Here is a 26563-nt window from a genome sequence, read left to right on the forward strand (position 1 = left end):
TTGTTTAGTCTTGTTATGTTTTGTATTGTATCACAAATCTTTGTCATTGTATACCCCCATCATTGTACTCAGCGCTACGGAATTTGGCGGCGCTATACAAATAAATGATAATAATAATAATAATAATAATAATATACGTTAGGAATGTTCTCCTTTGTGAAAGGCACAGATTAGCCAAAAAGGGGTTGCTCCCAGATGGTGACACCCCAAAGAACAAGCTACTGAGCCATTATTCATTCCTGCTTCTCTCTGTGTACATGTGTATTTATTAGTATAATATATATTTTTTTTAATTTTTGCATGTTCAGTTGATTAAAGGGGGTTAGTGAAGGGACGTATTTGAAGTGATGATTCAAGTTCAGCAAATGAAGAACAACTCGTCTCCGGGGAGGCTGTGTCTCGCCGCACTGGGGATGCCCAGGTGGAAGGGCCCTCCCTGCCGGAATGGCAGAGGCAAGTCACGGAGGCTCTATCTTGTGTGGCTAAATGCAACTTGTAGAAAAAGATGTGGAAACGTTTAGAAAGCACAAACAATGTTGGTAATTTTTCATTTGTTAGTACTAAATCAACAGATACTAGGCTAGAATTATTTAAAAAAGAAAAATAATTCATGTTACTCCAGGGCACTGTGATCATGGACAGATGAGGACAATTATGACTCTAAAATCAGAATACTAGTGCACCCCACAAACTCCCTGATAGGCAAAGTTTAACAATGATTTAAAAAAATATGTTGGAGAAACACCATTATTTCAACTACGTAAATTGGAAAAATATTACTCTATAAAATGTATTTGGGAGGAGAGGAATATATGTACTCTAATAATTGTTCATTTAATTTTTTTAACGGGACGTAACATCAACTGATTTCCAAATACTGTATAGACATATTCGCCTAGATTATTGTGCGTTGGGGTAAAAAAGCAGCGTTAAGAGGTCCTAACGCTGCTTTTTTACACCCGCTGTTAATACGAGTCTCGAAGGTTTAGGTGTACCGCACACCTCTTTGGCCTTACCGCAAAACGACTTACATAAACTTCGTAAAAAAAAATTTCTATGGGAGTTCCATAGCGCCGGTATTATGAGTCCTGGGAGGCCCAAAAGTGAGCGGTACACCCTACCCTGTCAAGATCCTTAACGCATTTAAAAGTCAGTAGTTAAGATTTTTATGGTACAACTCCGTAACATAAAACTCATAACTAAAGTGCTAAAATGTACACTAACACACATAAACTACCTATTAACCCCTAAACCGAGGACCTCCCGCATTGCAAACACTATAATAAAAATTTTACCCCCTAATCTGTCACTCTGGACACCGCTGCCATCTACATTATATTATGAACCCATAATCTGCTGCCCCCAACATCGCCGACACCTACATTATATTTATTAACCCCTAATCTGCCACCCCCAATGTTGCTACAACGTACCTACACTTATTAACCCCTAATCTGCCACCCCCAACGTTGCTGTCAATATAATAAACATATTAACCCCTAAACCACCGCACTCCCGCCTTGCAAACATTAGTTAAATATTATTAGCCCCTAATCTGCCTTCCCTAACATCGCCGCCACCTACCTACATTTATTAACCCCTAATCTGCTGCCCCTAACGTCGCCGCCACTATACTAAATGTATTAACCCCTAAATCTAAGTCTAACCCTAACAACTCCTAATTTAAATATAATTTAAATAAATCTAAATAAAATTACTATCATTAACTAAATTATTCCTATTTAAAATTAAATACTTACCTATAAAATAAACCCTAAGCTAGCTACAATATAACTAATAGTTACATTGTGGCTAGCTTAGGGTTTATTTTTATTTTACAGGCAAGTTTGTATTTATTTTAACTAGGTAGAATAGTTATTAAATAGTTATTAACTATTTAATAACTACCTAGTTAAAATAAATACAAACTTGCCTGTAAAATAAAACCTAACGTAAGTTACACTAACACCTAACACTACACTATAATTAAATAAATTAACTAAATTAAATACAATTACCTAAATTAAATTAAATTAGCTAAAGTCCAAAAAAACAAACACTAAATTAAGAAAATAATAAACAAATTACAGATATTTAAACTAATTACACCTAATCTAATAGCCCTATCAAAATAAAAAAGCCCCCCAAAATTGAGCTCACATTCTTTTGGCTGATTGGAAGAGCCGATAGAATGTGAGCTCAATCGTATTGGCTGATTGCATCAGCCAATAGGATTTTTTTCTACCTTAATTCAGATTGGCTGATAGAATTCTATCAGCCAATCGGAATCTAAGGAACACCATCTTGGATGACGTCACTTAAAGGTACCTTCATTCATCTTTAGTCGTCGGATGAGGAGGATGCTCCGCGTCGGATGTCTTGAAGATGGACCCGCTCCGCGCCAGATGTATGAAGATAGAAGATGCCGTATGGATGAAGACTTCTGCCCGTCTGGAGGACCTCTTCGCCCGGCTTGGATGAAGACTTCTCCCGGCTTCGTTGAGGACTTTGGTCTGACTTGGATGAAGACTTCTCCCGGTAAGTTGCTCTTCAGGGGGTTAGTGTTAGGTGTTTTTAAGGGTGATTGGGTGGGTTTTATTTTTAGGATAGGGACTTTAAGCCTGCAAAAGAGCTAACTGCCCTTTTAAGGGCAATGCCCATCCAAATGCCCTTTTCAGGGCAATGGTGAGCTTAGGTTTTTTAGATAGTATTTAATTTGGGGGGTTGGTTGTGTGGGTGGTTGGTTTTACTGTTGGGGGGGTATTTTTTTTTTTACAGGTAAAAGAGCTGATTCCTTTGAGGCAATGCCCCGCAAAAGGCCCTTTTAAGGGCTATTGGTAGTTTAGTTTAGGCTAGGTTTTTTATTTTTGGGGGGCTTTTTTTTATTTTGATAGGGCTATTAGATTAGGTGTAATTAATTTAAATATCTGTAATGTGTTTATTATTTTCTGTAATTTAGTGTTTGTTTTATTTTGTACTTTAGCTAATTTAATTTAATTTAGGTTATTGTATTTAATTTAGTTAATTTATTTAATTATAGTGTAGTGTTAGGTGTTAGTGTAACTTAGGTTAGGTTTTATTTTACTTTTGTATTTATTTTAGCTAGGTAGTTATTAAATAGTTAATAACTATTTAATAACTAGTCTACCTACTTAAAATAAATACAAAGTTGCCTGAAAAATAAAAATAAATCCTAAGATAGCTACAATGGAACTATTAGTTATATTGTAGCTAGTTTATGGTTTATTTTATAGGTAATTATTTAATTTTAAATAGGATTAATTTAGTTAATGATAGTCATTTTATTTAGATTTATTTAAATTATATTTAAGTTAGGGGGTATTAAGGTTAGGGTTAGACTTAGATTTAGGGGTTAATACATTTAGTATAGTGGCGGCGACGTTGGGGGCGGCAGATTAGGGGTTAATAAATGTAGGTAGGTGGCGGCGATGTTAGGGACGGCAGATTAGGGGTTAATAATATTTAACTAATGTTTGCAAGGCTGGAGTGCGGCGGTTTAGGGGTTAATATGTTTATTATAGTGGCGGCGACGTTGGGGCAGCAAATTAGGGGCTAATAAGTGTAGGTAGGTTGCGGCAACATTGGGGGCGGCAGATTAGGGGTTAATAAATAGTATGTAGGTGTCGGCAATGTTGGGGGCAGCAGATTAGGGGTTCATAAGTATAATGTAGGTGGCGGCGGTGTCCTGAGCGGCAGATTAGGGGTTAATAATATTTAACTAATGTTTGCAAGGCTGGAGTGCGGCGGTTTAGGGGTTAATATGTTTATTATAGTGGCGGCGACGTTGGGGCAGCAAATTAGGGGCTAATAAGTGTAGGTAGGTTGCGGCAACATTGGGGGCGGCAGATTAGGGGTTAATAAATAGTATGTAGGTGTCGGCAATGTTGGGGGCAGCAGATTAGGGGTTCATAAGTATAATGTAGGTGGCGGCGGTGTCCGGAGCGGCAGATTAGGGGTTAATAAGTATAATGTAGGTGGCGGCGATGTTAGGGGCGGTAGATTAGGGGTTAATAAGTGTAAGATTAGGGGTGTTTAGACTCGGAGTTCATGTTAGGGTGTTAGGTGTAGACATAAAATATGTTTCCCCATAGGAATCAATGGGGCTGCGTTAATGCATTTTATGCTGCTTTTTTGCAGGTGTTAGACTTTTTCTCAGCCGCTCTCCGTATTGATCCCTATGGGGAAATCGTGCAGGAGCACGTACGACCAGCTCACCGCTGACTTAAGCAGCGCTGGTATTGGAGTGCGGTAATGAGCAAAATTTTTCTCAACGCTCACCTCTTGTCTTTTAATGCCGGGTTTCTGAAAACTCGTAATACCAGCGCTGTAGGTAAGTGTGCGGTGAGACAAAACTGCTCGTTAGCACCGCATATTCTCTAAAGCAAAACTCGTAATCTGGGCCATTGTATTTATTATGATTGAATGACAATGAACCTGCACTTTATTGTATTTCTGAAACTGTTTAATAAAAATATTTAAAAAGAAAAAATATGTTGTATTTTCTCAAACATTCTAAATCTTGTTTTCTGCAGAGCTGTGTTGTTTACTTAAAGAAGACTGATGTGAAAAGAGATTTGAGATATGATGGCCTGAAGTGTTAACACTAACCAATGCTACATTGAGTGAAGAATTGATTTACAGACATTCTCTCTCCATAGTGATCATAGGTTGAATTTCTGCAGGAAGGAATACAGAGGATGCAGCTGGTTTTCAGTCACAAGGTGAGCAAAATAAAAAATAATTTTAATACAGACTATTTCATTATGGGTAATGTTCCTTCCATGTGTACATTTATGCCTCTAGTTATTAAGCCGTTAACCGCAAATATGCTGGAATTCCGCAGCGTATTTGTGGCGAGGCTGATTCGCCATAGTTATCAAGCCCTACAGACCGGCAAAAGTAGAATCTAGTGACGTAACCTACGATCTGCTGGACTCAGTCCGACACAGATCGATGGTTACGTCACTCCAGATGTTCCGAATGCAAGTTCGGCACTATCTGACTACTTTTGGAAGTTATCAAAGAACAACCAGGTACGCTCGCCACTATTCCGGCGCAGCATACCTGCTGTTCAATCCGCCGGCCTGGAGGCGGCGAATCCCATAGGAATCAATGGGAGTCTGACAGCAGCGAGAGCTCATGTTCGCTGCTGCCCGATATCCCATTGATTCCTATGGGAAGTGTCTGCACCTAACACCCTAACATGTACCCTGAGTCTAAACACCCCTAATCTGCACCCCCTACACTGCCACCACCTACTTTATACTTATTAACCCCTAAAACACTGCTCCCGGACCCCGCCGCAACTATAATAAATATAGGAACCCCTAAACCGCCGCTCCCGGACCCCGCCGCCACCTACATTATACCTATTAACCCCTAATCTGCTGCCCCCTATACCGCCGCCACCTACATAAAGTTATTAACCCCTATCCTGCTGATCCCGGACCCCGCCGCAAATAAATGAATTGTTTAACCCCTAAACCTCCGCGCCCGGAGCCCTCCGCCACCTACATTACTTTTATTAACCCCTATCCTGCCCTCCCTACACCGCCGCCACCTACAGTACATTGATTAACCCCTAATCTACCCCCCTTACACCGCCACCAATATATTAAATTAATTAACCCCTAAATCTAACCCTAACACCCCCCTAACTTAAATATTATTTAAATTAATCTAAATAAATATTCCTATAATTAAATAAATTAATCCTATTTAAAACTAAATACTTATCTATAAAATAAACCCTAAGATAGCTACAATATAATTAATAATTACATTGTAGCTATTTTAGGGTTTATTTTTATTTTACAGGCAACTTTGTATTTATTTTAACTAGGTACAATAGCTATTAAATAGTTAATAACTATTTAATAGCTACCTAGCTAAAATAATTACAAAATTACCTGTAAAATAAATCCTAACCTAAGTTACAATTACACCTAATACTACACTATCATTAAATAAATTAAATAAATTACCTACAATTACCTAAAATTAAATAAAATTAACTAAAAATAACTAAAGTACAAAAAACCCTCTAAATTACAGAAAATAAAAAAAATTACAAGAAGTTTAAACTAATTACAACTAATCTAAGCCCCCTAATAAAATAAAAATGCCCCCTAAAATAATAAATTTCCGTACCCTATCCTAAATTACAAATAGCCCTTAACCCTTTGAGTGCTAAGCACTTTCCCACGTGGGTGCTAAGATTTTTTAATGTTTTTTTTATTTTTTGGAACAATTTTTTTTAACTTATTTTTTATTTTTCTCAGACCCCAAGACTTACACTGTTACAAATGTTAGGCGATTACCTTTCCAATGGTGGGTCTTGGGGGTCTCTAGCTGCTTAGATGCCTGAGATACAGGCTTCTAAGCAGCATGCCCCCTGCTCCTATACTTAACATTGTTAAGTATAAATAAAGTTGCGCTGTGACGTCATCACGTTATTGCGCGTGATGTCACCACACAAAACGGGAAGCCCCGGCATTGCCTGTCATTCTACAGGCACGATCGCCGGGGTAGGAGCATGTGGGAACCCCCAGATCTCCCACAAGGTGGAAGAGTGCTAGTGGCGGCTCAGAGCCGTCATTAGCAATACCCCCCAACATTACAACCCACCACCCACACACCCCTACTCTAAAACCTACCCAATACCCCCTTAAAAATACCTAATACTACCCCATTGAAGATCACCCTACCTTGAGCCGTCTTCACCCAGCCGGGCACCAGTGGTCATCCGATCCGTCCAGTAGTCTTCATCCGATGGGCAAGAAGCGGACATCCAGACCGGCAGAAATCTTCATTCTATCCAGGCAGAAGAGGACATCCAGACCGGGAGAAGGCTTCATCCAAGCGACATCTTCTATCTTCATCCATCCGACGAGGAACGGCTCCATCTTGAAGTCTTCCGGCGCGGAACATCCTTCTAGGCCGACGACTAACGACGAATGAATATTCCTTTAAATGACGTCATCCAAGATGGCGTCCCTCGAATTCTGATTGGCTGATAGGATTCTATCAGCCAATCGGAATTAAGGTAGGAAAAATCTGATTGGCTGATGTAATCAGCCAATCGGATTGAACTTTAATCCGATTGGCTGATCCAATCAGCCAATAGAATGCGAGGTCAATCGCATTCTATTGGCTGATTAGATCAGCCAATCGGATTGAAGTTCAATCCGATTGACTGATTAATGATAGTGTAGTGTTAGGTGTAATTGCAACTTACGTTAGGATTTATTTTACAGGTAATTTTGTATTTATTTTAGCTAGGTAGCTATTAAATAGTTAATAACTATTTAATAGCTAATGTACCTAGTTAAAATAAATAAAAAGTTGCCTGTAAAATAAAAATAAACCCTATAATAGCTACAATGTAATTATTAATTATATTGTAGATATTTTAGGCCTAGATTTAAGAGTTTGGCGGTAGCCGTGAAAACCAGCGTTAGAGGCTCCTAACGCTGGTTTTAGGCTACCGCCGGTATTTCCATTAAATTTTAACCCCTAATCTGCCGACCGCCACCTACGTTATACTTATGTACCCCTAATCTGCTGCCCCTAACACCGCCGACCCCTATATTATATTTATTAACCCCTAACCTGCCCCCCACAATGTCGCCGCCAGCTACCTACAATAATTAATCCCTAATCTGCCGACCGCAAAGAGCCGCCACCTACATTATAGCTATGTACCCCTAATCTGCTGCCCCTAACACCGCCGACCCCTATATTATATTTGTTAACCCCTAATCTGCCCCCCTCAACGTCGCCTCCACCTGCCTACACTTATTAACCCCTAATCTGCCGAGCGGACCTTACCACTACTATAATAAAGTTATTAACCCCTAATCCGCCTCACTAACCCTATAATAAATAGTATTAACCATTAATCTGCCCTCCCTAACATCGCCGACACCTAACTTCAATTATTAACCCCTAATCTGCTGACTGGAGCTCACCGCTATTCTAATAAATATATTAACCCCTAAAGCTAAGTCTAACCCTAACACTAACACCCTCCTAAATTAAATATAATTTTAATCTAACGAAATTAATTAACTCTTCTTAAATAAATTATTCCTATTTAAAGCTAAATACTTACCTGTAAAATAAATCCTAATATAGCTACAATATAAATTATATTTATATTATAGCTATTTTAGGATTAATATTTATTTTACAGGTAACTTTGTATTTATTTTAACCAGGTACAATAGCTATTAAATAGTTAAGAACTATTTAATAGCTAAAATAGTTAAAATAATTACAAATTTACCTGTAAAATAAATCCTAACCGAAGTTACAATTAAACCTAACACTACACTATCAATAAATTAATTAAATAAAATACCTGTAATTATCTACAATTAAACCTAACACTACACTATCAATAAATAAATTAAATACAATTCCTACAAATAAATACAATGAAATAAACTAACTAAAGTACAAAAAATAAAAAAGAACTAAGTTACAAAAAATAAAAAAATATTTACAAACATTAGAAATATATTACAACAATTTTAAACTAATTACACTATTAAGCCCCCCAAAATAAAAAAAATGCCCTACCCTATTCTAAATTACTAAAGTTCAAAGCTCTTTTACCTTACCAGCCCTGAACAGGGCCCTTTGCGGGGCATGCCCCAAGAAGTTCAGCTCTTTTGCCTGTAAAAAAAAACATACAATACCCCCCCCCAACATTACAACCCACCACCCACATACCCCTAATCTAACCCAAACCCCCCTTAAATAAACCTAACACTAAGCCCCTGAAGATTTCCCTACCTTGAGTCGTCTTCACCCAGCCGAGCCAAATTCTTCATCCAAGCGGAGCAAGAAGAGGTCCTCCATCCGGTAGAAGTCTTCATCCAAGCGGGGCAGAAGAGGTCTTCCATCCGATTGAAGTCTTCATCCAAGAGGCATCTTCTATGGTCATCCATCCGGAGCGGAGCGGCAGCATCCTGAAGACCTCCGACGCGGAACATCCATCCTGGCCGACGACTGAACGACGAATGACGGTTCCTTTAAATGAGGTGATCCAATCAGCCAATCAGATTGAACTTGATTCTGATTGGCTGATTCCATCAGCCAATCAGAATATTCCTACCTTAATTCCGATTGGCTGATAGAATCCTATCAGCCAATGGGAATTCGAGGGACGCCATCTTGGATGACCTCATTTAAAGGAACCGTCATTCGTCGTTCAGTCGTCGGCCAGGATGGATGTTCCGCGTTGGAGGTCTTCAGGATGCTGCCGCTCCACTCCGGATGGATGACGATAGAAGATGCCTCTTGGATGAAGACTTTAATCGGATGGAAGACCTCTTCTTCCCCACTTGGATGAAGACTTCTACCGACTCAAGGTAGGGAGATCTTCAGGGGCTTAGTGTTAGGTTTATTTAAGGGGGGTTTGGGTTAGATTAGGGGTATGTGGGTGGTGGGTTGTAATGTTGGGGGGGGGTATTGTATGTTTTTTTTTACAGGCAAAAGAGCTGAACTTCTTGGGGCATGCCCCGCAAAGGGCCCTGTTAAGGCCTGGTAAGGTAAAAGAGCTTTGAACTTTAGTAATTTAGAATAGGGTAGGGCATTTTTTTATTTTGGGGGGCTTTGTTATTTTATTAGGGGGCTTAGAGTAGGTGTAATTAGTTTAAAATTGTTGTAATATATTTCTAATGTTTGTAAATATTTTTTTATTTTTTGTAACTTAGTTCTTTTTTATTTTTTGTACTTTAGTTAGTTTATTTCATTGTATTTATTTGTAGAAATTGTATTTAATTTATTTATTGATAGTGTAGTGTTAGGTTTAATTGTAGATAATTATAGGTATTTTATTTAATTAATTTATTGATAGTGTAGTGTTAGGTTTAATTGTAACTTTGGTTAGGATTTATTTTACAGGTAAATTTGTAATTATTTTAACTATTTAATAGCTATTGTACCTGGTTAAAATAAATACAAAGTTACCTGTAAAATAAATATTAATCCTAAAATAGCTATAATATAATTATAATTTATATTGTAGCTATATTAGGATTTATTTTACAGGTAAGTATTTAGCTTTAAATAGGAATAATTTATTTAAAAAGAGTTAATTAATTTTGTTAGATTAAAATTATATTTAACTTTGGGTGGTGTTAGTGTTAGGGTTAGACTTAGCTTTAGGGGTTAATACATTTATTAGAATAGCGGTGAGCTCCAGTCGGCAGATTAGGGGTTAATAATTGAAGTTTGGTGTCGGCGATGTTAGGGAGGGCAGATTAGGGGTTAATACTATTTATTATAGGGTTAGTGAGGCGGATTAGGGGTTAATAACTTTATAATAATAGCGGTGCGGTCCGCTCGGCAGATTAGGGGTTAATAAGTGTAGGCAGGTGGAGGCGACGTTTTGGTGGGCAGATTAGGGGTTAATAAATATAATATAGGGGTCGGCGGTGTTAGGGGCAGCAGATTAGGGTTACATAGGGATAATGTAAGTAGCGGCGGTTTACGGAGCGGCAGATTAGGGGTTAATAATAATATGCAGGGGTCAGCGATAGCGGGGGCGGCAGAATAGGGGTTAATAAGTGTAAGGTTAGGGGTGTTTAGACTCGGGGTACATGTTAGAGTGTTAGGTGCAGACTTAGGAAGTGTTTCCCCATAGGAAACAATGGGGCTGCGTTAGGAGCTGAACGCGGCTTTTTTGCAGGTGTTAGGTTTTTTTTCAGCTCAAACAGCCCCATTGTTTCCTATGGGGGAATCGTGCACGAGCACGTTTTTGAGGCTGGCCGCGTCCGTAAGCAACTCTGGTATCGAGAGTTGAAGTTGCGTTAAATATGCTCTACGCTCCTTTTTTGGAGCCTAACGCAGCCATTCTGTGGACTCTCAATACCAGAGTTATTTTAAAGGTGCGGCCAGAAAAAAGCCAGTGTTAGCTACGCGGGTCGTTACCGACAAAACTCTAAATCTAGCCTTTAGTGTTTATTTTATAGGTAAGTATTTAGTTTTAAATAGGATTCATTTATTTAATTATAGGAAAATTTATTTAGATTAATTTAAATAATACTTAAGTTAGGGGGTGTTAGGGTTAGCGTTAGACTTAGGTTTAGGGGTTAATTCATTCAATATATTGGCGGCGGTGTAGGAGGGATAATGTACTGTAGGTGGTGGCGGTGTAGAGGGGGGCAGGATAGGGGTTAATAAATGTAATGTAGGTGGCGGAGGGCTCCGGGTGTGGCGGTTTAGGGGTTAAACAATTAATTTATTTGCGGCGGGGTCCGAGTTTGGCAGGATAGGGGTTAATAACTTTATGTAGGTGGCGACGGAATAGGGGGCGGCAAATTAGGGGTTAATATGTATAATGTAGGTGGCGGCGGGGTCCGGGAGCGGCGGTTTAGGGGTTAATATATTTATTATAGTTGCGGAGGGGTCCAGGAGCGGCGGTTTAGGGGTTAATAAGTTTATTTAGGTGCGGGGGGCTCCAGGAGCGGCAATTTAGGGGGTAAAAATATATAGTATAGTGTGGGTGCTTAGTGACAGGGTAGCAAGAAAGCTGCAAATAAGCCGATGAGCAGCGAGATCAATGACTGTCAGTTAACAACAGTCCGCTGCTCATCCCACCGTACTTGGTGCGCGGCTTTTTGACAGCTTTCTTGATAACTTTGGTGAACTTATTCAGGTCTGCGGCGGCAATGTTAGGCGAGCTTAGGCGAGTGTATTGGGGCCGGCGAATGCCGGTAAGTAGACACGTTGATAACTAGAGGCCTTAGAATTCTTGCAGGGACTCAAAATGGATAACATTCATATGTAAGTAATATATATAGATATAATGTGGGCAATTGTCTGGAAAATACCAGTGTTTAACCCCTTAACGTCATACGTCGTACAGGGTACGTCGTGCACAAACTGGTCTTTAAAGACCAGCGACGTACCCTGTACGACGTTGGGGTTGAAAGCAGCTGGAAGCGATCCTGATCGCTTCCAGCCGCTTTCCGGTTATTGCAGTGATGCCTCCATGTCGAGGCATCACTGCAATAACATTTTCCCCCATCCGATGCAGAGAGAGCCACTCTGTGGCCCTCTCTGCACCGGACATCGATGGCCGCAATCGTTGGTGGGTGGGAGCCGACGTGGGAGGCGGGTGGGCGGCCATCGATGGCTTGCGGTGTACAGAGGTGGGCGGGATCGTGAGTGGGGTAGCCTGGGGGGCGCGCACGGACGCGCGATCGTGCACAAGGGAGGCGGGCGGGCGCGTGCACGAGGGAGGGAGCGGGTGGGAACCATTACACATGGAACGGTTTGCATAAATTTAGAGGGAGAGAGGGGAAATAAAAATAGTATTATAAATAAGCAAAGTGATCTGGGAGGGGGTGGGGGTTTAGTCTTTGGGGGGGGAAAGCTACACTACAGAAAAGTGGGGAGAAATTAAAAAAATATATATTTTTTTGTAAACTGGGTACTGGCAGACAGCTGCCAGTACCCAAGATGGCTCCCAATAATGTTGAGGGGGAGGGTTAGAGAGCTGTTTTGGGGGGGATCAGGGAGGTTTGGGGCTAAGGGGGATCCTACACAGCAGCATATGTAAATATGCTAGAAAAAAAAATAAAAAAAAATAAAATATACCTTTTATTTTAGTACTGGCAGACTTTCTGCCAGTACTTAAGATGGCGGGTACAATTTCTGAACAAAGGGGATCCCAGAGAAGCATTTACAACCATTTATGCCATAATTGCATAAGTTGTTTGTAAATAATTTCTGTGAGAAACCTAAAGTTTGTGAAAAAATTTGTGAAAAAGTGAACAATTTTTTTTATTTGATCGCATTTGGCGGTGAAATGGTGGCATGAAATATACCAAAATGGGCCTAGATCAATACTTTGGGATGTCTTCTAAAAAAAAATATATACATGTCATGGGATATTCAGGTATTCCTGACAGATATCAGGGTTCCAATGTAACTAGCGCTCATTTTGAAAAAAAGTGGTTTTGAAATAGCAAAGTGCTTCTTGTATTTATTGCCCTATAACTTGCAAAAAAAGCAAAGAACGTGTTAACATTGGGTATTTCTAAACTCAGGACAAATTTTAGAAACTATTTAGCATGGTTGTTTTTTGGTGGTTGTAGATGTGTAACAGATTTTGGGGGTCAAATTTAGAAAAAGTGTGTTTTTTCCCATATTTTCCTCATATTTTATAATATTTTTAATAATAAATTATAAGATATGATGAAAATAATGGTATCTTTAGAAGGTCCATTTAGTGGCGGGAAAAACGGTATATAATATGTGTGGGTACAAAAAATGAGTAAGAGGAACATTACAGCTAAACACAAACACCGCAGAAATGTAAAAATAGCCCTGGTCTTTAAGGGAAAGAAATTGAAAAATGGCCTTGGTCCTTAAGGGGTTAATAAAATAATATAGACATCACATTAGAAAGTGATAGATAATGGTGATAGCCGCTACAATCTGTAAATAAGTCTAAGGCCTTAGAGTTACAGCTAAAAGGATAAAGGAGATGTAAGTCACTCATGGCTTGTGGTTACCTGTTTAAAGCAAATCATTTGTCTATCACCAAATAGAGGCATGTGGTGAGATTAACCAAGTAGTGGATGCTGCTTTCTCCTGCATAGTTTCTGGCTCGCCTGATACAGCAGTTAAGAAGCAGCGTTCGTAAGACCGCTGCTCCTTAACTCGTCCGCCACCTTTTAGGTGACAGACTTCAATCATCCCAATCAGATCGGGATGATTTACACTCCCTGCTAGCGGCCTTTTGGCCGCATATGTGCACAGGGTGGCATTGCACAAGCATTTCTTGTGAAATGCTTGTGCAATGTTAAATGGACAGCGCATTAGCAACGTCTGAGCCTGCAATCAGCCCTTAATCATGACTGAGGGTTGATTCCAGACCCTGATATAAAGTAATAATAAAGGCCCCTTTTAAATATATTCAAGGCTGGAACCAATTTTTCTCTTTCTCTATATACACACGGCAGTGGCCAATCCTGGGTTCATGCCTGAAAAGTTTGGTGCTGTTTTCCACAAAATATTACTATGCATGTGCAGCCAGTCTTAGTGGGATACTTGTCTTTACAAGGTTAAGTTTTTTATTAAATTTGACAAAAAGCAGGAGATTTAAATGTAAATATAAACACTATGGGGTAAATTTATTAATGTAGCAAATCATGTCCGCTCGACCTCGCTAAATGCCGACAGCATATGCACAAGGTGAAATGCTTATACAATGCCGCCCCCTGCTCACGTGCGACCAATCGACTGCCAGCAGGGGCTGTCAATCATTCCAATCAGATTGCATAAATGCAGACACCATATGCACAAGGTGAAATGCTTATACAATGCCGCCCCCTGCTCACGTGCGGCCAATCGGCTGCTAGCAAGGGCTGTCAATCATTCTGATCAGATCGCATAAATGCCGACAGCATATGCACAAGGTGAAATGCTTATACAATGCCGCCCCCTGCTCACGTGCGGCCAATTGGCTGCTAGCAGGGGCTGTCAATCATTCCAATCAGATCGCATAAATGCTGACAGCATATGCACAAGGTGAAATGCTTATGCAATGCCGCCCCTTGCTCACGTGCGGCCAATCGGCTGCTAGCAGGGGCTGTCAATCATTCCGATCAGATCGCATAGGGATGATTTCATCTGCTTCTTAACTTCCGTTTCTGGCAGACCTGAAATGATGGGGCATCCGCTGCTTAATAACTTGACCCCTAAGTGTTAATATAGGTTGCAGAATTTGTTTAAAGTTAACTGTTTACATATCTTTGCCAACAACGTCTGTTGCTTTTCAAGTGCATTTTTGAAAAGTAGATAATTCTTATGATAAATATTTTGTTGCATCTGCATATTGAGCTTGATTAGCAGAAGGAACCGGAGACAAATTAAAACCAACTCAAGCAGATGCCAGCAAGAGAAGGGATCCCTAATTAATTGGTCTTTCTTTATTATAAGTAATTAACAATGTGTTCCCATCCTCTCTGGGAGCCAATTGGGCCTAACTATCAAGCTCCGAAAGGAGCTTGATGGCCCATGTTTTTGGCGAGTCTTCAGGCTCACCAGAAACAGCAGTTATGAAGCAGCGTTCACAAAGACCGCTGCTCCATAACCCTGTCCGCCTGCTCTGAGCAGGCGGCCAGACATCGCCGGAAATCAACCCAATCTAGTACGATCGGGTTGATTGACACCACCCTGCTGGCGGCCCATTGGCCGTGAATCTGCAAGGGGCGGCGTTGCACCAGCAGCACTTGAGAGCTGCTGGTGCAATGCTGAATACAGAGAGCGTATTGCTCTCCGTATTCAGCAAGGTCTGGCGGACCTGATCCGCACTGTCATATCAGGTCCGACAGACCTTGTTAAATAGAGGCCAATGAGTTAAAGTCATTAAAACTACTAACAAACCCAGCTATTCACATACATTTAATGTACATTTCATAACGTTCTTACCATTCAAATGCACTTTGATAGCCAAAAGTCTTTTTTTAAAAAACTAAAAAAAACACAACTAAAAAAATATTTAGACATAATTATTTCTTTACTGATGAGAAGTAATATTTGTTATTTATAGCCAGATACATAAAAGAAGGAATCGGAATGTATTATTCACATGTATCAACCATTTATTTAGTATTTAGTGTTATTTTAAATTACAGGAAATGTTGACAAAATAAATATATTTCAAATATATATTTTAATATACATATTTAAACATTTTATAATGCAATCTCAAAGTGCTTAATGTCCCTTTAATTTGTGACTTTCTGCACTTGAACAAATATTAATAAATTAGTTTAATTAGAACTTTGCTTGTAAAATCTCTATTAAATATTTAAGTTGACTATAGAAGACACAATGAATTAAGTGAATGACATTTATTATTACTCTTAAAACTCCAAGCGAGATTCCAAACACTGATTCTATTAGCTGAAGTTATAATGAAAATTACTCTGTGGTCGTAGATGTCAAAATAAAATGTCAAAATAAAATAAGTGCAGAATATTATACAGGTCAGTGTGTGTAAAAATATATCTGAATGGTTCATACAGATGTAGCCCTTCCTGTTGAACATTTTCCTGTGAACTTTTGCACCTGTATACAATCTGCAGGAGATGTTGCCTAGGCAACTATTAGACTGGTTGGTCATGTGATCAAGTGAAACTGAAAGAAGAGTGTAAGACACAGGAGGAAGCAGACATGTCAGAGCAGTGAAGGTGTGTGTGAGGCCTGGCTGTGAGAGAGCTGCAGACTTCATCTTGTAAAGTAACAGCATCCCTCTGCTGATTTAGTGTATGCTGCCAGCTGCAGTCTGACCCTGTGAGAGAGCTGTGGAGAAGAATGCAGACAAAGTAAATGACTGGCAGACCTTGGAGTTTTCTTTCAGCCTGTTTAGTGGTAAGAAGTATCCTCTCTCCTTGTCATACTAACATGGCATTCTGTCCATCACATAAACTTATAAACAGCTCTTCCTGTGGATTGCAGTTTCCTATGAGCTGTAACTGTTTAAATGCATGTGGATTACCTTAAAGGGCCCCAACATTTCTGTGCACCAACTGGTACCCATCAGCCATTAGGGTGAAGTCTGAGGGTGGGTTCGCAGGTGGTTTGGGAGGGTGCTGGGCCTGGTTAGAGAGAGTTGGTGTGTTAGTTAGTCACTGTATTTCTTGCCTTATTTTTTATTTGCCATAATCCTTTAATACATGTTCATACTGTTTTACTGTTATTACTGTGTGTGTTGTAGTTATTTATTATGTTCCTGTCTGGGAAACCCATTCTTGCCCTGGATGCCCAGTCAGGTGGAGGCACTGCCACAGTCATGTACCCCAACTCCCAGGTAGCGGAGACTCAGGATCAGCCTGCAGAGCACATGGAGGTAGCTGGGGTAAAGACCCACAGGGGTAATTGTGGGCCTAGGCCAAACCCCGTTACATTTGGAGGCACTGCTGAGATAAATTGGGGTACACCCAGTAAGGATACGTTAATTCCCCGGCCCACACTCCCATTTGTAACAGATTGGGCCCAGCAACAGAAGGTACCATTGCATCATGCAGTGATGATATGCCAGGTACCTCCCTATAGTGAAATAAAACATATCACCAAGTGCGTAGAGATTGTACTGGGAATAGAGATGGCTACCATCAGAGATATCCTGCATGATTCATACGGTCAAACTTACATGTTAGTATATTCCCATGCAGATTTGAGAGGCCGTCATAGGCCTACATGTCTATACCTTCTTGAAGCAGCTCCTGAAGGATGTCGCTTAGTGTATGCTCTCCCTGATAAGGAGGAAGGGGTTACACTGCAGCAACCCTCCAGTATAGGCCAAAGAGACTTTAATGTATCAAGTTATTCCCAGATTCTGTCCCCTTTGTCAGAGAAACCCGCCAGGAGATTACCGGTTACCCCTGTAGAGACTGGGGCCATCCCCAAACGAAATGTCTACTTTTCCAGTGTGCAAGGGACAACTGCCCCTAAGACCCAAGATCTAGTGGTTCCCTCATCTCCAACATCCCCAAAACCAGGCGATTCCCTATTGAGAGCCACAAGTTCAGGAGAGAGTAACATATCTGAAATACTGCAAAAACTTTCAGAAGCCATAGTAACAGCTACCCATACCCACAGTTACCGTAAGCTGAAAGTGTTTTCTGGGAATCAGCCTGTTCCTGCCGGGGAGGAACCCTTTAAGGCCTGGAAGGATAATGCTGTACAATTATTGGAAGAATGGTCTTGTACGGATAACATAAAAAAACAACGGATAATGGAGAGTCTTCGTTTCCCAGCTACGAATATGATAAGGCTGTTTAGGGGAGTGAATGAACAAGCTACTGCACAAGATTACCTGAAAGTTTTGCAGGATGCGTATGGAAAATCAGAGGACTCTGATGATCTATTAATTAAGTTCCTAGCCACTAAACAGAAGGAACATGAGAAAGCTTCAGACTATATCAATCGATTACAATTGTCACTGGGAAAACTGTTTCATAATGGAGCAGTCACTGCATCTGAGTTGGATGCTCGACTATCCAAACAAATTCAGAAGGGAGGCCTTAGCAATGATCCAGTCATGATCATGTTAAGAGTTAAGTTGGATGATCAAGTCTTGTCCTATTCCACACTGATCCGAAAAGCAAAAGTACTGGAGAACCAAATGTCCCCATCTCCTCCACAAAAAGGAAATTCTTCTAAAGCTGCAGAGAAAGAGGATATGGAACTGTTCGTCCTTAAAAAAAAGGTAGCTGAATTAGAATTATTGTCTAAGTCATTGCCAAGAAGAACAGATTATTCTCCTACCAGGAGGCAGCACCGCAGGGAGACCACAGGAAGGTTATTCCCAGAGGAACAGTCCCCCCAAGGGAACTGTTTTAAGTGTGGAAAATCAGGACATTTCAAGCGGGAGTGTCCCACTAATTCATCAGATACAGGAGTGGAAGTGCTAGCTATTGAGCTGGAGGAGGCTCAAGTTACCAGTCCTTTCAGGAAAAGAGGAAAAAAAACCACACCCATGTTATCTGTGGGGGCCAAGATCGGGCCCAAATCTCTGATACAGTTACAAATAGAAGATATTCATGCCTCGGCCTTGTTAGATACTGGATCCCAGGTCACCATCATTAATAGAGACTTCTATGACCATCATCTAAAACATATTCCCCTGGAGCCAGCAGGAGAGTTGCAGTTGTGGGGAGTGGGATCTCAGGCCCAGCCTGTAGAGGGATGTATAAGAGTGACAATAACCATCCCACAGTTAAACACAGGAATGATCTGCCCTATGGAATTGGAAGCTCTTGTATGCTCCATGAAGAAAACAATGTGCGCCCCAATAATTTTGGGTACCAACGCAAGAATGGTGCAGGACATGTTCAGGGCCTACCTAACTGAAGTGGGAGATGTATCTCTAACCAGACTGATGGAAGTCAGCCCTGTTCTAGGGAAAGAGTGCCATCGACTAGCCCTACAAGCTAGACCAGGATCATGCCACTACTCGGGGAAAGAACCTTTATTTGTAAGGCCTGGAGAGACTAAGACTCTACGAGCCATAGCATCTATGCACCATGAAATATCAGGAGGAACCAGGCAATACCTCATTGAGTCCTTGCCTGAGGAGGATGCAAAAAAGGGGTGGACTCTCATACCTGAGGTGAAAGACTGGCGGAATCACTGGTGTAAAGATTTTCCGATAATGATAAGAAACTTAACACCCACAGAGATCAGAATTGATCGTCACCAGAAGATTGGTGTGATTCACTTGTTGGACCAAGTCTCTTCAGTAATGTCTGTAAAGGCAGAACAGGGAGGTGATCATGAAGGACCTATAGTTTTTGAACTGGAAGATTCTCCTCTACCACAAAAGTGGAGAGATAGCCTCCGATCCAAATTAGCTACTCGAGAGAAAGTCTTCTCCAGGAAAGAAATGGATGTGGGATGTGCAAAGAGTGCCACACATGCTATCAGACTTTCTGACCCAGCTCCTTTCAGAGAAAGATCAAGGAGAATACCCCCTCGAGATGTGGAAGATGTCCGGGATATACTCAAACAGATGGAAGAATCTGGCATTATTAGAGAGTCCAGAAGTCCATATGCCTCACCCATAGTGGTAGTTAGGAAAAAGAATGGCACAGTCCGGCTCTGCATAGACTATCGGACTTTAAACAAAAGGACTGTGCCAGATCAATATACTCTGCCACGGATAGAAGATCTGCTAGATGCCCTTTCTGGAAGCCAGTGGTTCAGCGTTCTGGACTTGAGGTCTGGGTATTATCAGGTAGAATACAGATTTTAGGTATGTGTAAAACACACACCAAAGCAGCGCAATGATCTGGAAATAACAGATAGAATACTCTATATTAAAAATAAATAGCAATATCTGACAATTATATATATATATAGTTGTGCAAGATTATAAAGCAACAACACAAAGTCCAAAGAATTGTTTTAGGTATAAGGACAGTCCTTGATATTTATTCCAAAAATATATTGATAAATGAAATGAAGCAAAGGATCCAGCAGCTCCTCTGGAACAGGTGATTCCACAGACCTTGGTTGCAAACACGTTTTTCTCTAAAAATAGAGAAGAGAAGAGCGCAGACTCAAATGCAGAGTAACATCAATTTAATAATACACACGACAAATGGCCACTTACAAAATAAAAATATAAAATCAGCATATATATGAAATAAAACCATAGACTTATCGTCTCATGCCAGCATTCATCTGTGTTGATGAGATGTCAGAGTAAGCTTGTCCCTTTGTATCCTCTTTAGTATTGCCAGATTCAGGTATGTCAGAGTGGGTCCTTGAGGAGTTACCTCCAAACAAAGTTCATAAAGCCACAATCATAAAGCCAATTGTGGACCAAAGTTCTGAATCGATATTACAAGAGGTGACAAGTGAAATGGCAAGCTAAGTGTGCGTTATAGCTAAAAGTACAAACCGTTCCTCGGCTCTTTTAACCTCCAAGCTCGTAGCTGCAGACTTAGAGCTGGGGCGGCTTCACAGGAACGATTAGCTCAAAGGGTGGGCGGGCAGTGGGCGGTTCTCTACGCGTTTCGTCACGTCTCGGCGTGACTTTCTCAAGAGTGCTATGTGAGGGGGGGCGGGGAGGCTCTTATGAAGAGGAGTGTGACTGCACACACCCTCTTTTTTGACCAATCATATACGGTAAAACACGAGAATATTTGATAATAGAAAACTGCATAGTGTTATAACGAACAAGAATTGATTAATATACAATATCATAATAATACATTCATAATACATTATCATATCGACTATTATATAAAACAAATGTATACATGGTACCAAACGATAAAAACATGACAAATTTTAAGTTCATACTAAAGTACTAAAAATAACTGAACAATCAGGTACTAAAAAGCTATATAAATATATATATAAAACAAAGTAAATTACGCATCCACACATAATAAATGCATCTAATATATATATATGTATATCAAAGATAAAAACACACAATTGATATTAAAAAATAGTGTATGAATTTATAAAAAAGCCTGCAAGTCAATTTCTATATTAAGTCCATTAGGCTCCAAACAATTGAGACTTTTAATCCAATATGTTTCCTGTTGTCTGAGTTTTAAAAGCCTATTGGTATCCCATGCATTAGGTTTTATCCACTCTATAATTTTAACTGAGAGATCTTGGGGATTTTGATTATGGTGGGTTTTGAAATGGCGAGACACACTATGATTATCAAAGCCAGATATGATATTGTTTACATGTTCTCTTATTCTATACTTTAATTTCCTTTTAGTGCGCCCTACATAGATATGGCCACATTTGCAGACTAATTGATAAACCACATATGTGGTGTGACATGTGTATCTGTCTTTGCAAGCATAATGTTTACTGTTGTTGTAGTTGGAAAAATTGGTGCTGTCTTGGTCTATTAAGGGGCATAAGACACAATCAATCTTTTTGCATGGATATAGACCATTTTTCCCCCCACACCATTTGTTAAGAGAAATGGAATGTTTTTTATTATTTCTTAATTTAGTGGGAGCAATATAGTTTTTGATGTCTTTACTTTTCTTAAAAATAACCTGTGGTTTATCTTCCAAAATGTGATTAAGAACGGGGTCTAATTTTAATACATTCCAATGTTTTCTCAAAATATTCTTTATTTTGAAATGCTGATTATTGTATTGTGTTACAAATTTAGGTTGATTACTTTTAATTGTATTTTTGTATTTGGGTACACTGGTCTTATTCAAAAGAGAATTTCTATCCATCATATCTACTTTCGCTTTACTTTCCTTAAGAAGGTCCATACTGTAACCCTTTTCTCTGAATTTATCTATTAGGATGTCTGATTCTTTATGATAATCTTCTGAAGTAGTGCAATTGCGTCTTATTCTTTGGAATTGACCCAAAGGAATATTGTTTTTCCACTGTCTCAAATGGCTACTTTTAATGTTTAGTAGACTATTTCTCTCAGTAGGTTTCCGGTAGTTTCTAACGGCTACTTTTTTAGTGGATGCATCGTGATAGAGAATAAGATCCAGAAAAGAAAGAGAGACAGGTGATTGTTCCAATGTGAAATTGAGGTTATATGTGTTGGTATTTATATAATTTAAAAAATCATCTATCCTATTTTGAGGACCTTGCCAGATGATGATAATATCATCTATGTACCGATGATATTTGGCAATGTCATCTTTAAATGGATTATTATTCCAAATAAGATGATCCTCAAAATGAGATACATATAAATTGGCATAGGATGGGGCGAAGGTTGTCCCCATCGCTGTGCCTTGATGTTGACGATAGTAGATGCCCTCAAATAAAAAATAATTATGATTTAAAATAAATGATATTCCTTCCAATAAAAATTCTATCTGTTTTTCTGCAAATTTATTCTTTCCCAACACATCTTTGATCGCTGCCAATCCTTTAGTATGGGGTATGCTTGTATAAAGGGAGGATATATCACACGTGATCCATATGTAATTATCGGCCCAAAGGGTGTCTTCATATTTATTTATCACGTCAATGGTGTCTCTGAGATAGGCTCTGGTGGATTTGACTATGGGTTGTAAATAGTTATCAATAAATTTGGATAGATTATCACACAGAGAGCCTATCCCAGAGACTATAGGTCTACCAGGGGGATTCAGTGAATCCTTATGGATTTTTGGCAGATGGTAAAAGCATGCAATTTTAGGTGCAACTTCATATAAATAATTATATTCATTGGTGTTTAAAATTCCCTCTAATTTAGCCAAGGATAAGAATTCAAACAATTCTTTTTTGTATTTTTCCGTTGGGTTAAAGGTTAACTTCTGATAAGTTTTAGAATCAGAGAGTAGGGTGTTAGCCTCTTTTAGGTAGTCGCACCTATTTTGTACGACAATGCCTCCCCCTTTGTCCGCCGCCCTAAAGACGACGTCTGTGCATTTACTAAGATTATTTAAGGCCGCTCTTTCTGCCTTTGTTAAATTGTCTCTTATATTTGAAACATATGGTACTGATTTGTGTGAAAGTGATTCTAAATCTTTACAAACTAGTTTGTTGAATATTTTGATATACTCAGATTGTGTGTGTTGGGGATAAAAAATCGATTTTCTTTTCAAATCACAGTGTTTTATGGGAAAATCTTCATCATCTTCATACATAGAGAAGTCTGCCCAGTCTGAGTTATCACTTGAAATATCATTACTTTGGATATTAATATTATTATCTAAGCTCATTATGGTATCCAATATCTGTAAATCATTCTGGTCTAATGTAGATCCAGATGAATATGCATCAGTATCTATTTGTTTGTAAAAATACCTTTTTAATGTGAGATTCCTAATGAATCTCTGAACATCTATATATAAATCAAACTGGTTAGGACTATTTGAGGGTGCAAAATTCATGCCTTTAGCTAGCAGATTCAATTCAGACTCATCGAACTTTTTATCAGATAAATTGAATATCATTTTAGCCCCTTGTTCTAGTTCCATACTTCTTTGTTTCTTTTTTCTCTGTTTGTGTCCCCCTCTGCTCCCTCTATATTTTCCTCTTCGTATGGTCTCTTTGGGTTTCTCTGATTTAGGGGTGGAGGGATAGATAATAATGGTACTATCTCTCCCCCTCCCTCCTGTTGTCTCCAGGGAGGAACCCCTAAAAAAGATGGATTATTTGTAGATGGGGGATGATTAAAGTTCTGTTGAACTTTATTGTGGTTATAACTATAATGTGGACGATTATGGAAAGTGTTTCTAGGGGAAGGATTACTTTTATAGTGGGGACTATTCCATCTAGGTTTGGCCCCTTGTTTATGCCAATGAGGGGATTGTGGCTGTGTATCTAATGCAATGTACCTGTTTTCTGACTGAAAGTTTTGGTAGGAATTGTTTGTTGAGCCAGTCCTCATGTGTTGTTTTTCTTTATAAGTATTTCTCTCTTGTGGGTAACTGTTATAATTGTGACCTTGTATGTGGTTTCTATCACTGTTATTAGTTCCATTCACTGTTTTATTATAAACTGGACCTATGTTTTTATTCTTATTAGTATAATGTACTGGAGGTTTGATACCTGTAAGATCAGAATTGGGGGTAGGCTCATCCCCTGGGGCTTGTCTTTTGTTTGGGCCCTGATAAGTTCCTATATTCTTTTTGTATGAATACACCTTATCAGTCCTGAAGTCTTCTAGATCCCTTTGTAATTTTTTGGCCTTAGATGTCTCTAATTCCTTTGAAAAAGTGTCAACTCTATTTTGGATATTGGTGTTCATGTCTTGCCATTTCTGTATGTGTTCATACGGTTTAATTTTAATTACTAAATTGTCTATATCAATTTTTAGTTTTTCAAGCTTAGATTCCCTATATTTAATAAGGAGTTTGATAAGTGCTATAGAACAGTTGTGTAAAATCTGTTCCCACTCCGTCTGGTACTCAACTTCGTCTAAATTAAATGCCGGGAACTTGAAAATTCTGAGGCCTCTGGGTATTACATTGTGTAGGATGTAATTGTCTAACAAGACTAAGTCTTGCCACTCCTTGGCATCTTTTAATAAAACTTTTTCTAATTCTCTGAAGATATGTATAGGGTCTTCAGTAGTTACAATTGTGTCAGAACTAGTAAGTAAATTATGTGCACGTTGGCGTTTGGATCTATTTTCACTGATGCCAAAGGTAGTGAATGAAGGGGCAGTAGTTTCCATTGTGCAGCACAATAATAAACAGTGACTGTTATATCTAGCAATTAAATATAATGTAAGTTTACAGATAATGCGGCTACTTGATTAGGATGAGATAAAAATAGAATACAGATTTTAGGTATGTGTAAAACACACACCAAAGCAGCGCAATGATCTGGAAATAACAGATAGAATACTCTATATTAAAAATAAATAGCAATATCTGACAATTATATATACATATAGTTGTGCAAGATTATAAAGCAACAACACAAAGTCCAAAGAATTGTTTTAGGTATAAGGACAGTCCTTGATATTTATTCCAAAAATATATTGATAAATGAAATGAAGCAAAGGATCCAGCAGCTCCTCTGGAACAGGTGATTCCACAGACCTTGGTTGCAAACACGTTTTTCTCTAAAAATAGAGAAGAGAAGAGCGCAGACTCAAATGCAGAGTAACATCAATTTAATAATACACACGACAAATGGCCACTTACAAAATAAAAATATAAAATCAGCATATATATGAAATAAAACCATAGACTTATCGTCTCATGCCAGCATTCATCTGTGTTGATGAGATGTCAGAGTAAGCTTGTCCCTTTGTATCCTCTTTAGTATTGCCAGATTCAGGTATGTCAGAGTGGGTCCTTGAGGAGTTACCTCCAAACAAAGTTCATAAAGCCACAATCATAAAGCCAATTGTGGACCAAAGTTCTGAATCGATATTACAAGAGGTGACAAGTGAAATGGCAAGCTAAGTGTGCGTTATAGCTAAAAGTACAAACCGTTCCTCGGCTCTTTTAACCTCCAAGCTCGTAGCTGCAGACTTAGAGCTGGGGCGGCTTCACAGGAACGATTAGCTCAAAGGGTGGGCGGGCAGTGGGCGGTTCTCTACGCGTTTCGTCACGTCTCGGCGTGACTTTCTCAAGAGTGCTATGTGAGGGGGGCGGGGAGGCTCTTATGAAGAGGAGTGTGACTGCACACACCCTCTTTTTTGACCAATCATATACGGTAAAACACGAGAATATTTGATAATAGAAAACTGCATAGTGTTATAACGAACAAGAATTGATTAATATACAATATCATAATAATACATTCATAATACATTATCATATCGACTATTATATAAAACAAATGTATACATGGTACCAAACGATAAAAACATGACAAATTTTAAGTTCATACTAAAGTACTAAAAATAACTGAACAATCAGGTACTAAAAAGCTATATAAATATATATATAAAACAAAGTAAATTACGCATCCACACATAATAAATGCATCTAATATATATATATGTATATCAAAGATAAAAACACACAATTGATATTAAAAAATAGTGTATGAATTTATAAAAAAGCCTGCAAGTCAATTTCTATATTAAGTCCATTAGGCTCCAAACAATTGAGACTTTTAATCCAATATGTTTCCTGTTGTCTGAGTTTTAAAAGCCTATTGGTATCCCATGCATTAGGTTTTATCCACTCTATAATTTTAACTGAGAGATCTTGGGGATTTTGATTATGGTGGGTTTTGAAATGGCGAGACACACTATGATTATCAAAGCCAGATATGATATTGTTTACATGTTCTCTTATTCTATACTTTAATTTCCTTTTAGTGCGCCCTACATAGATATGGCCACATTTGCAGACTAATTGATAAACCACATATGTGGTGTGACATGTGTATCTGTCTTTGCAAGCATAATGTTTACTGTTGTTGTAGTTGGAAAAATTGGTGCTGTCTTGGTCTATTAAGGGGCATAAGACACAATCAATCTTTTTGCATGGATATAGACCATTTTTCCCCCCACACCATTTGTTAAGAGAAATGGAATGTTTTTTATTATTTCTTAATTTAGTGGGAGCAATATAGTTTTTGATGT

The sequence above is a fragment of the Bombina bombina genome, chromosome 11, assembly GCF_027579735.1.
Source record: "Bombina bombina isolate aBomBom1 chromosome 11, aBomBom1.pri, whole genome shotgun sequence".
Classification (NCBI taxonomy): Eukaryota; Metazoa; Chordata; class Amphibia; order Anura; family Bombinatoridae; genus Bombina; species Bombina bombina.